Source organism: Ahaetulla prasina, chromosome 1, assembly GCF_028640845.1.
Source record: "Ahaetulla prasina isolate Xishuangbanna chromosome 1, ASM2864084v1, whole genome shotgun sequence".
In the NCBI taxonomy this organism is placed as follows: domain Eukaryota; kingdom Metazoa; phylum Chordata; class Lepidosauria; order Squamata; family Colubridae; genus Ahaetulla; species Ahaetulla prasina.
In genome coordinates, this window is record NC_080539.1 from 100,239,562 (window position 1) to 100,250,735 (window position 11,174).

General features: G+C 39.6%; 1 non-coding gene across 1 annotated transcript; it reads right to left on the reverse strand.

The window, feature by feature from the left end:
- Positions 1–2,757: 2,757 nt before the first annotated feature.
- Positions 2,758–2,840, reverse strand: TRNAL-UAA (transfer RNA leucine (anticodon UAA)). The gene has a single exon. It is a non-coding gene; the product is annotated as a tRNA-Leu (tRNA).
- Between the last annotated feature and the right edge of the window lie 8,334 nt (positions 2,841–11,174).

The window sequence follows — 11,174 nt, forward strand, 5'->3', positions numbered from 1 at the left end:
AAACACAGTTCTACTCTTCCAAAAAGGTTACTCTTTCCAAAAAGGCTACCAGTATGGTTGCCCATTTTATTTTTATATTTTATTTTATTTTATTATGTTTTATATATTTTATTCTTTTTTATTTATTTTTATTTATTTTTTGTAAGGGATTTTACCTGACACAAGCTCGGGGTCTGCCTCACTCTCGGGCCGGGGACAGCTCGAAGTTCTTGGCCAAAGACCCATCTCTTCCCTCGAGACTTTCTCGGGCTTCTTCGGTCAGGGGGTTTTGAGTAAAACCCTCCCTCTTCTTAGTAAGGGCTTTTGTCCAGTGAGGGGCTTTCTCGGGCACTTCCTAGGCTCGGAACTGACAAACTCTCCTTTTTTCAAAAGGATTTCTTGGGCTCCCCTTTCAAGCTCAGAGTTTTGACCAGAACGACCCTTTCACTGCAGACTTTTTATTCCAACAGTCACCCGCCTTTCAAAGCGATCCGCTCTGGCTGATATTCTCGCGAATAATCAGAACCGCAAATTGGATCTCCGCACTCACTTGGAGGGCAAACCTCTAGTAGGAATTTCCCTCCTCTCATTCACGCACACACAAAGCAACACTCCCCTCTTACCTCCCCCCCAAAAAAATTTCTACTCACCTAGGATTGTAGAATCTTCCCGGTTCAAGCCTCAATGGGGCGTTCAGGTCCGGCTGGAATCAGGATCTGCTGGCATCCGGCCAGTCCAATATCACCAGTTCAAACGTACTGGGAGCGCTCTTTGACATTGTCTATGGCCCATGCCAGTTTTTCCTGCCCACCGTTTTGAAGGCCTGCTGAACTTCAATGGAGTTCAGAATTGTGGGGGGCTAAATGTAGCCATTTCGAAGAAAAGCATTGCCTTCGAGCCCCACGTCTGGGCGCCAAATGTAAAGTCCATTTATTAATATGTCTAAGCTCATAACTGCCAATCAAGAGACTTAAACAGAGGCTTGAGTAAAATAGCATTTAATCTTGATCAAGCTTAAATGGTTAGCTGTTCCAAACACATAATGGTGCATACATACATGCAAGGAAGAACTACGAACTTATGACAGAAAGCGATGTCCTCTTATACCCAAAAAGTCATAAATCCTCAACTCTGGCATCTGCGTATTCTGGAATCTGGTTTGCATGTTCCCATAGTATAAGTCAGTGAATGTAAACTAACTTCTGGATTTACATCAGGTCACACAATAGTAAGGGTCAGTGTATGTAATCTGACTTCTTTCTGTGGTGTTATCTTTTCCATTTGTCTTCTTAATTACCACTTGATTTCCTGGAGGATGACATACACGTTCTCAGCCAGAGTGGGGTGGGGAGAGATCAAATGATGGACTCTGACAATTTCCAGAGACTGTCATTGGTGGGATGAGGTATCAGTAACAATTCAGGAATTTAGTCAGTGTGACCTCCATAACCATCCATGATGGCATATTTATGTTCTAACCACAAAAGGGCACAATATATATATGTCAGTGTTATGGGAAACAGATATTTACCATGTGCAGTTATACAAACAAGAGACCAAGACATCAAATATCATTAGCAAGTTTCCTACTAATTCTAGTATTTTAGTATATATGTTCCCTTCAATGCATCACATAATTATGGTACATTTTATCATTTTATTTACAAAATAACATATGGCAGAGAACGATGTGGCTGGATGGAGTCACTGAAGCACTTGGCGTGAGCTTAAATGGACTCCAGAGGATGGTAGATGACAGGAAGGCCTGGAGGAACATTGTCCATGGGCTCACAATGGGTCGGACACGACTTCCCAACTAACAGCAACAACATAGCATATATATGTACAATATAACACAATATAATGATCTGAATACAATCGAATTCCACCGTGATTATTTTTTGCAGATCTGCCAAGGTCAACCAGGAGTTCAAAGTAAAGTGTTTCCAACATAAAAACTTCTGGGGTAAGAGGCCTTTGTTAGAAACATGTCAGCCTCTTTAATGTGGGCTATCTCCTAAACACTGATGATGTTACCTAGTTTGGGGAATGAACCGCCTGCAAGACGACAAAGCAAGTTCACAAAGCACCAAGGACCCCTCATTTCAACTCTGACTGCAAATATTGTCCTTTATTGATAGGGCAGAGGGAAAGGGAGGAATATAGGAATGCCCCCCCTCCCAAAAAAAACCAACAACATTCCTATTATTTGTTTGAATGGAAATCATACTGCTTGCAGTTATCTTTCTCGAGATTCTGTAAGAAAATAGTTCGTCCCTGTTCCGATGCTCTTCCAAGTGAAATTAGATTGTGGGTAGTTGGACCGGCCAGAGATGATGGTAGTTGTAGTCCAACACAACTGAAGATCACCGAAATAAACAGCCCCTTGGCCACCTTCTCCTCCCAGATCAAACCCTTTTCAAATTGTCATATTTTTGTCATATTGACGCTTTAAAGTCGGTGGTTTCTGTACTCCTATCCACCAAGCTTTGCACAGAGTGGAGAGGGGGGGGGCGGAAAAGAAGCGATTTTGTTCATATATTTACATGGAGCCCCGGGAAAACGACGCGATCTCATTTTCGTGCAACCCATCCTGCCTTTGCTTTCGGTTATAGTTGCAGAGAAGCGGCACCCAACGGGAGGAGGCGGCCTCGCTCAAATGGCGGCTATGTCCTGCCCGGCGTCCGTTCAAAGGCAGGCGCCTCACCTGACGTCGTCTGCGGTGTTTTCTCCGTTTCCTCTTTAATTTAAAGAGGAGCTGGGTAGAAAAAAAGCCATTACCAGGAGTGGGGTTCGAACCCACGCGGACATGCGTCCATTGGATCTTAAGTCCAACGCCTTAACCACTCGGCCATCCTGGTACGGTTGTAAGCCCCACCAGCAGGCACTCTTACATAGAGCGAGCTGCTGGGTCGCCGTCTCGTCTTTTTTTTTTTTTGCTTGCTTTTGCCAAGGCACGGCGGGCCCCGCTTGAGTCGAATTTACGGGCGAGGGGAGAGATTTCACCGCGCTCGGCGACTTCTTCTCTTCTCCCTTCGCCCGCTCTAAGCGTTCTTTATTCGGCTTGCGGGAGGGCGCAGAAAGGGGGGAAAGTACAACCCGGATTTCAAGGGAATAAAAAAAGCACGCGAGCGGTCGGAAATAGCCTCCTTCAGAGTACCTTCCTCAAGCAAAGGCAAACCTTTAGCAGATTTCGCGACAGCAGCTTTTTTTTTTTAAAGCTACAACCTTTCTTCGCTACCAAGCAAGTCGCACAACCGTGTTCCTGCCACTGAAGGAAGGTTGGGCTGATTACATGGCCAGTGACGTAGTTAAATGTTTGGGTTCACACATTGTATAAAGCCCAGGTTTGTCTTAGAAGACTCTGCCACCCCTGGCTGGCTTGGGCATAGCAACTAACTAAACTTGGTTTAGTGGTGGTTTGAATGAAACTGCCTTGGCTGAGTTGAGACCAGTTTAAAGTGAGAGTCCAAACACATCCCTCGTAAGAGAATCTGTGAAGCTTTGCTGACTTTTGGAAAAAGTCTAAACCTTATCTAGTCCACCTTGCTTTCATGATTCTCACCTGAAGAGGTGCTATTCCCCCCAATTCCACCTTTTTGATAATAGATATATTAGAGGCTGTACTGTACAGTTAGAATAGAATAGAATAGAATAGAATAGAATAGAATAGAATAGAATTTTATTGGCCAAGTGTGATTGGACACACAAGGAATTTGTCTTGGTGCATATGCTCTCAGTGTACATAAAAGAAAAGATACATTCATCAAGGTACAACATTTACAACACAATTGATGGTCAATATATCAATATCAATCATAAGGATTGCCAGCAACAAGTTATAGTCATACAGTCATAAGTGGAAAGAGATTGGTGATGGGAACTATGAAACGATTAATAATAGTGCAGATTCAGTAAATAGTCTGATAGTGTTGAGGGAATTATTTGTTTAGCAGAGTGATGGCCTTCGGGAAAAAACTGTTCTTGTGTCTAGTTGTTCTGGTGTGCAGTGCTCTATAGCATCGTTTTGAGGGTAGGAGTTGAAACAGTTTATGTCCAGGATGCGAGGGATCTGCAAATATTTTAGTCCTCAACTTACAACCATTCCTTTAGTGACCGTTCAAAATGCCCTGGAAAAAGTGATGTGTGACCACTTTTCACACAACTGTAGCAGCATCCCCAGTGGGATCAAAATTCCAGCACTTGGCAACTGCGTATATTTATTATAGTTACACTGTCCTGGAATGACATAATCACCATTTCTAACCTTCTCAGCTGGCTTCTGACAAGCCAAATCAATGGGGGGGGTGAGATTCACTTAATGACCACTTGATTCACTTAGCTGCAGTGATTCATTTAACAACCCCAGAAAAAAAAGGTTGTAAAATGGGCCACAACTCACTTAAGACTTAGCAACAAGGGAAAATTTGGGCTCTTAAGTTGAGGACTACTTGCTTGTACTAATTTTTCTACTGAAATATGCTGCTTTGATCATTTAATACTGAAATATAATATTAAACATAGATCTAAATAAATATGTGCTTCTGAGGGGAAGTTAGGGGAGAGGAGAGGGAGAAGGAGAGAGAGAGGAAGGGAGAGGAGGAGAGAGGGAGAGGAGAGGAGATATGGGCTATGGGCAGTGGTGGGATTCAAATAATTTAACAACTGGTTCTCTGCCCGAATAACCAGCTGGGTAGACGTGGTTCGGTGGTCATGTGACCATGTGGGTGTGGCCAACTCAACGTCACTTACGTCGATGGATGCTTCAACTTAGCTGTTACAATGTAATAAGGGTTAACCAGAGAAGCAGTTTCTGTAAGCAGGGCAATAAAGATTAGGCTAGAAACAACACCAGAATGTTTCTTTCCTGCTTTCCTTACAGGATTAGCCTTGCAAAGTAGAAAAAAACAAAGTAAGATTTCTTTCAACAACCGGTTCGCTTAGAAAGTTAACAACCAGTTCTCCTGAATAAGTGCCAACCAGGGGTGAAATCCATCAGGTTCTAACAGGTTCTGGAGAACCAGTAGCAGAAATTTTGAGTAGTTCGAAGAACTGGCATATACCACCTCTGGCTGGCCCAAGAGTGGGGTGGGAATGGAGATTTTGCAATATCCTTCCCCTGCCATGCTCACCAAGCCACACCCACAGAACCGGTAGGGGGGGAAATTGGATTTCACCCCTGGTGCCAACTGGCTGAATCCCACCACTGGCTATGGGAATAGTTCATCAAAACCTCTTGGGTTCCCTCTCCATCAGGTCTCTTTTGATGTCAGTCATGCAGCTGCTTTTGAAAGTGAGGAAACTTTCAGAATTGGTTTCTAATATAATGGGGCATGAATTTAGTTCGTTGGGGAAAGAAAAGGTGTCTTATAGGATATGCTAACCTGCCGAATGAAATAGCACTTCGCATTCCTTCTTCTTCAGTCTGTGTATTTGCGCTTCAGGATTAAGATAGCCCCAAGCTTTTGTGGAAAATTTTACTGGCTTGTTTACAGAATAACTTATGTGAAAAAAATGAAATATAGAATAGAATAGAATAGAATTTTATTGGCCAAGTGTGATTGGACACACAAGGAATTTGTCTTGGTGCATATGCTCTCAGTGTACATAAAAGAAAAGATACGTTCATCAAGGTACAACATTTACAACACAATTGATGATCAATATATCAATATAAATCATAAGGATTGCCAGCAACAAGTTATAGTCATACAGTCATAAGTGGAAAGAGATTGGTGATGGGAACTATGAAACGATTAATAGTAGTGCAGATTCAGTAAATAGTCTGACAGTGTTGAGGGAATTATTTGTTTAGCAGAGTGATGGCCTTCGGGAAAAAACTGTTCTTGTGTCTAGTTGTTCTGGTGTGCAGTGCTCTATAGCGTCGTTTTGAGGGTAGGAGTTGAAACAGTTTATGTCCAGGATGCGAGGGATCTGCAAATATTTTCACGGCTCTCTTCTTGATTCGTGCAGTATACAGGTCCTCAATGGAAGGCAAGTTGGTAGCAATTATTTTTCTGCAGTTCTAATTATCCTCTGAAGTCTGTGTTTTTCTTGTTGGGTTGCAGAACCGAACCAGACAGTTATAGAGGTGCAAATGACAGACTCAATAATTCCTCTGTAGAACTGGATCAGCAGCTCCTTGGGCAGTTTGAGCTTACTGAGTTGGCGCAGAAAGAACATTCTTTGTTGTCCTTTTTTAATGATGTTTTGATGTTAGCTGTCCATTTGAGATCTTGCGATATGATAGAACCCAGAAATTTGAAGGTTTCTACTGTTGATACTGTGTTGTCAAGTATTGTGAGAGGTGGAAGTATGGAAGGGTTTTTCCTAAAATCTACCACCATTTCTACGGTTTTGAGTGTGTTCAGTTCCAGATTGTTTTGGTTGCACCACAAGGCTAGTCGTTCGACCTCTCGTCTATATGCGGATTCGTCATTGTCTCGAATGAGACCAATCACTGTTGTGTCATCTGCGAACTTCAGTAGCTTAACAAATGGATCATTGGAGATGCAGTCATTGGTATACAGAGAGAAGAGAAGTGGGGAGAGCACACAGCCTTGGGGGGCCCCTGTGCTAATTGTACAGGTATTTGATGTGATCTTGCTTAGCTTCACCTGCTGCTTCCTGTTTGTTAGGAAGCTTGTGATCCACTTACAAGTCTGTTCCGGTACCTGTAGCTGGTTTAGCTTAGTTAGAAGAAAGTTAGAAGAAATATAGCTAGTTTACCAAAAAAAATGAAATATAGCTAGTTTACAGAATTACTAGTGTCAAAATAAATGAATAAGTAAAGGCCCATCCCAGTTTCATAGTGTGAAAGAAAAAGGAAGCAAGTAACTCGAGAAAGAGAAAGAATTCAAACTCAGTAATGAATTGGGTAGAAGTAAACTGAATTGTTCCTGTTAAACATTGCCCAAATGTATTTTGCAAATATTGGTTAAGCTCCCCCATATTTCTCCTATATTTACATTTATTGATACGAGCTCAAAATTTTAAGTCTTGACTTTTGTTTCTACAATTCTTGCTCTAAGTCTCTGACGTAAATGTTGTTTTTAAAAAAGACTTGGGGAAGTTTTGTATGTGAATTAGGTATTTTACAGTACGTGCAAAAAGTAATCACCCTGTATGTTTTCTGAACAGAGATCTCTTAAAGCTATTAGTTAAAAAAGTGTTATTTAACTATTCTCTCTTTTTCGTCTTAAGAAATCCAGGTAGTCCTTGATTTATGACCACAATTGAGCCCTAAATTTCTAATGCTAAATGACATATTTATTAAGTTTTGTCCCATTTTATGACCTTTCTTGCCACAGTTAAGGGAATCATTGCAGTTGTTAAATTAGTAACAGTTGAAGTGAATCTAGCTTTCCACTGACTACTTGTCAGAAGGTCGTAAAAGCTGATCACCAGTTATTGCTATGATTGAGTCCATTTCTGCATTGTTATTTATCCTCTTCCCTATCCCTTCAACCTTTCATAGCATTATGGACTTCTCAAGGAAGCTTGGTCTTTTCCTGCCCAAAATATAATTTGAACTGATTTGTTTATGTCTCAGATGAGAACTCTAGATTAACTTCTTCTATGCTCTACTAATTTGTTTTGTTGGATTATACACGATGCTGTCAAGAATCTTCTCCATCACCAAAATTCAGAAGCACTAGTATTCTTTTTATCCTGCATCTTTGGCATTTTCTTTGTTTCATACCTAGCTCTGTGCAGTTCTGATCTAACAGACATGTTAGTTAGGCCATCTGAGTATCTTTTCCAAGGATTGCCTGTGAAGCCTGATAAATATTACTCAGTCGTAGACTGCATTATATCTAAGTAGTGTCTTTGCTATAGCCTTATGAAAACAATGCTATTCCTTCTTTCTTTTTCATGTAATGAGTAATGTCCAATTTCATCCAATTCAGTTTATTTGATGCCTAGTATCTCAATATACAATCCATTTTATCTCTGAGTTGAATTTTTCATGTTCATATGTCCGACATTCGCTCTGTAATTCTTTCTTTGCAACTTTGGTTTTCTTTCTCTGCAAGGCAACGTTAGCCACCAGATTGCTGGAAGGCTTTAATGGAGCTGCATCATAGATACTATTAGTACTCCAAAAGATCCTTAGCTCTTCTAGTAGCATGTAGTGTATCATTTCACCTGACAGACCCATCACCTGGCACTATCAGTAATTTCATTTATTTATTTATTTATTTATTTATTTAAAATTATTGGCCACTCAACTCCAATTTTATAGTGTCTATTCGTGGGGGGTTTCTTAGTAAAATACAGAAGTGGCTTACCACTGTCTTCTTATACACAATACGAAATTATGGTTTTGCTGCTGTCACTAGTAGGATCATCTTCCTCCAATAGTCTTCTATATTGCTGGGCACAGTAATGCAAACATGCTCATAACCTATGAAATTATTGCCTTCAGTTTCATTGTGTTTTCTTAGGGAATTACCTTTGTTCGTTATTAACTACTGTGGACTATCATAAGAACAGTCCTATTGAATCAGACATTTGGTTTCTTATAATAACCAACCAGATGTGGTTGATTACTGTTACCAACCAGTTCTTAAAGTGAAAGAACTACAAATAAGTGAAATGCGAATGCATGTATCTAAAAACAAATAGAGCATAATCTAATGGAAATACTGATAAAAACACAAATAAAATATATGGAGGTGAGTAAAACTTTCCACTTTGCAAGCAAGAAACCACAAGCGATTCCAGCTTTTGCTTCTATATACGATGTGAAGATTGCTATTCTAATTCTGACTGCAGGCTGTTGTCCCCTCTCCCTTCCCCCAATTATGTAATATAACTTGTGACTCGGCAGTTGGGAAATGGCCCTAAAAACCTCAAAGAGCTTTAAATATCAACAGATGGTTTTATGCTACTTTGTATGGTAATGTGACACTTCAAAATTAAATTTACCTCCGTTTTAACACTTTTTAGTTGAAGTGACAGAATCCAAGTCAAATGACGGATAGAGCATGAATACTTATTATGTACATTTTTAAAAAGTAACAAAAAGCAACAGATCTATCGTTACTGTCCTGAAAGGCCACTTCCTGAGGTTTAACTTCCAATGCAAAAAACAGGCAAGAGAAAATATCCCCACAAGGAATTTTCTACACAGAGAGAGACAGAGAGAGAGAGATTAAGCTCTCTACCATCACACACATACTCCAATTTCCTGTAGCTGCTCATTGAAATTTTTAAAAATGCATGCAAATTGCATTTTTGCAGTTATTGCTACATTTAAAAAGTAAGAATGTCAACGATTCAGTTGATTGTGTAGCTGTTAAAACTGCTAAACTGTTAAATTACAGTTTAGAAATCTTAATGAGTTCGTATTTCTACTAGACTAGAGTTTCTTAACCTTGATATTTAAAGCTCTTTGAGATTTTTAGGGCCATTTCCCACCTGCCAAATCACAAGTTATAACAATATAACTGATCACAATATCCAGGATTCCCCAGGTAGCCTGCCTGCTGGGGAATGCTGGAAGGTGAAGTCCATACATCGTAAAGTTGCCAAGACTGAAAAATCCTGCTCAGTGGGGCTGACTAGATGGGGATCCTCATTCATTATCTCCCAACGTAACCTTCCTCACAGGTTATCAATAGGAAGTGGGAGGGAAATCATGTGTATTATGAGTTCTTAAAGGAAGGATAGATTAGGCAAACTTTTTTTTAATCTGTTAAAGGCAACATGACTGCATGGGCAATATGGTAGGAATTGCAGCATATGTTTTCTGCAGAAATCAGAAAGTCAGAGCCAGAGATGATGGGAGCCACTTATTTACATTTTTTTCCCTAACTTTCTTTTCATCTCTGATACCTCTTTTCCTCTCTTTTTTCCTTCTGCATTCAACAGGCTATCAGATAACTTTTCTAAAGGTCAAATATAATCAGATGAAAGAACTTTGGAAATGATGTTGGTCCACATGAAATTAAATCAATGCAGTCAATTAATTCTGTTTATTGCTGTCATTGACTGGCACAAATGATAAACAAAATAAAGTTTAAGAGAGAATTAAAAACCAGTTAACTAAGAGGGATCCAAGAAGATGACTATATTAAAGTATAATGTAAATATTAAAATTATGAAATTAAGACAAAGATTGAATGTGGCTATAGGGCCCCATGTTTCTCAGCCCTAAACTACAAGAACAATGAGATACAAATGTGATACACATATATGAATCCATTAGTCATGTTTTTATTCCATCCGGGAATCATTTCAATAAGAAAGTAACAAAAACGAAACAGACTTGGGCAATCACACAAGTCATTTCAAATTATTTCCAAATTGTTAAGAATTTCTTAAAATACACATCCTTTTTGTTGTGACACTCTTGTGGTCTGCATTTTATAGGTTGACTTTTTGAAGGTTAATAGAGCTATGGTAATTTCTGTTAGAGTAATCCATTTGGGAATGACACAGATTGATATGTTTGACAGATAAATTAGATCTAGTGCTTCCTTAAGGAAAACAACACAATTGTTCTGTGGACAGAGTCCAGGAAAAACAAAGTAGTGTTTATTATGTCAGTTTTTTTACTAAGGTGATACAAAACCATTGCATTTCAAGAGAAGGTTACAAGCAGATTTGTGCAAAATCAGTTAAGAATGCTAAGAATGGAGACACAACTTTTTATATAAGGAAGTAAATGACAGCATAGACAAGAATAGTAGGGGGGGGGCAGTCAAAAAATCAAGATGGCAGTGTGATCAAAGTTACACCTCTTTGTGTATTTGTGCAACACCCACATGTCTACAACCATAAACAGGGGTTTTGATTGTGCCGCTGTGACCATTACTGTATTGACATTTTACCCCTCTACAGTGCCAATGTATAAAAAACACACTGGCTTATATACAAGTGTTGATTGGATTGATGTATAATACTAAACATCATATGTTTAGTTCTAATGATTTCTCTTTCTCTAATAAACCATGATTATGATTTTTGACTTACCACAGTGTGAATCTTTCTTTGAAAATGGCAGAGGTCATGTTTGTGTAACATGTATGCCTCTAGCTTTACAAGTTGTTCCTGCAAACCAATTATGGTAACTGCTACAGACAAATCATGTCTGGGCTTTAAGCATGATTAAAGAGCTGCAGACTATTGGAGAGATGAGACTGGTTCCATCACTTCTGAGCTCCCAAAAGCCCCTCAAGACTTAGTTA